We start from the raw sequence: 1847 nt of genomic DNA on the forward strand, positions 1-1847 counted from the left end.
ATAAATAAGAAAGTTAACAGGAAAAGAGAAGGAACTGAAAAGCATGAATTATCTATAATTGAAATTATCTCTTCCCATACCTCTGCCTCTCCTCAGTTCATTAAGCCCAGAAACTCTATCCCAGGAATTTCCTCCCTCCCTTGCTTCCTTGCTTCCTTGCTTCCTTGCTTCCTTCCCTCCTTCCTTCCCTCCTTCCTTTTTTCTCTCCTTCCATCCTTCTTTCCTGACTTTCTTCCTTATTTACTTTTTTATATTTTTATTTCTTAATTTAATTCCCTTTTTGTTCACTTATCTGAAAGTCAAGATTAGTTTTGCTTGTGACCATTTCCTCCCTTTCTCTACTCCTTCTTAAGCCTCTTTTCTCCTTTCCTTTCCCTTGTCTCTATTCTTTTTGAATTTACTATATATTTTGTACCAAACTCCATCTAATTTGTGTAAAAGTGAAATGATTCAGCCTCAATCCCTGAATTTCATGTCAGTGTCCTTATGGTCAACTATTTTTAGTTTAGGCATTTAATAGTTTTTTTTTTCTCTTTCTCTTTGTATGTATTTAAATGCGGATTTGTCTCTGTTTTCTGTTGTGACCCTAATAGATTCCAGTGTGATTTGGGGTATGAATGACTCTATTTTGTGCCACTCTGCCTCTCTTAAGTCTAATCAAGTGCATTTCAAGATATTAACCATGATTCCATTGGTCTTCTTAAAAATAAATATCAATAATTTCAAGGCCAGAACTCTCTGTAATAATAGTCTTCCTCTTTTATTTCATATCCCTTAGTGACTCATGTGTGACTATAGCATCCAAGCTTTGCCATTTATTATCTATGTGACCTTGGACAAATCACTTCCTTTTCTCAGGACCTCAATTTCTTCATCCAGAAAATGAGTTTGGGATTAAATCATTTCCTTAGTTGTTTCCTACTCTATATCCTGTGATTCTGATATTAGATCAGTCTTTGGTGAACAATGAGAAGTACCAACATGAGGTGTGCAAGCAAAGGAAAGAGTGTATAACTGGCAGCAATTTGCTTAATATAGTCAATCTTAATTGACTCTTATCAACAAAAACTTCTAGCTCATAAGCCGTGAATTCACTTTAATTCAACTCAACCAATGCTATTTGAATATCAAATATGTACAAAGAAGTATGCTAGTCATGACAGTGAGTACAAAGGTGAACAGGTCATGGTCTCCATCTTTAAGTGCTCAGAGGTTTGCTGCCCACCTTCCAAGAGAGTGATGCACTGTCTACTCTTTTGACTTCAAAGGAGAGTACACCAGCATATCGCTACACCTAAGCATCTCACCAAAGTTGGCTAGTCACCTTAGGGGCCCTCTGTACCCTCTCAAAATTTCTTAAAACATTCAAAGTGAATATTTGGTCATTACCCTGAAAAATTATTTTCCTTGCTCATATATTTAAGGCATATTTAAGGGGTTTTATAATAATAACAATTTACAGTTGTAGAGGTGGTGTAGTAAATAGAGAAATCACTTTGGAGTCAGGAAGACACCACCTTCTGTGATGGCTAGGCAGCTTATAGGATTAGCTAAAATCCAGATATAACATTTTCTGGCTGTGCGATCCTGGGGCAAGTCACTTAATCTCAGCCTTTTTTGCTCATCTGTAAAATGAGGATAATAAAACAGCTCCCTCCTAGAGTTATTGTAAAAATAAAAAGGACACTATGTATAAAGCACTTTGCAAACCTTAGAACACTATATAAATGTTAACTGTCATTACTGTTAATATTTGTAATGCATTTTCACATGCATTTTCTATAATAACTGTGAAGTAAGTGGCCTACGTATTATCCTCTACTTAGAGATGAAGGAACTGAGAGTCA

At 35.7% G+C, this 1847-nt stretch overlaps 1 non-coding gene across 1 annotated transcript; it reads right to left on the reverse strand.

Annotated features, from left to right (window-relative positions):
- Nucleotides 1-1277: 1277 nt before the first annotated feature.
- On the reverse strand, nucleotides 1278-1428 carry LOC130458685 (U12 minor spliceosomal RNA). Its single transcript, XR_008918082.1, has one exon. It is a non-coding gene; the product is annotated as a U12 minor spliceosomal RNA (small nuclear RNA).
- Between the last annotated feature and the right edge of the window lie 419 nt (nucleotides 1429-1847).

The sequence above is a fragment of the Monodelphis domestica genome, chromosome 3 (genome assembly GCF_027887165.1).
Source record: "Monodelphis domestica isolate mMonDom1 chromosome 3, mMonDom1.pri, whole genome shotgun sequence".
NCBI lineage: Eukaryota > Metazoa > Chordata > Mammalia > Didelphimorphia > Didelphidae > Monodelphis > Monodelphis domestica.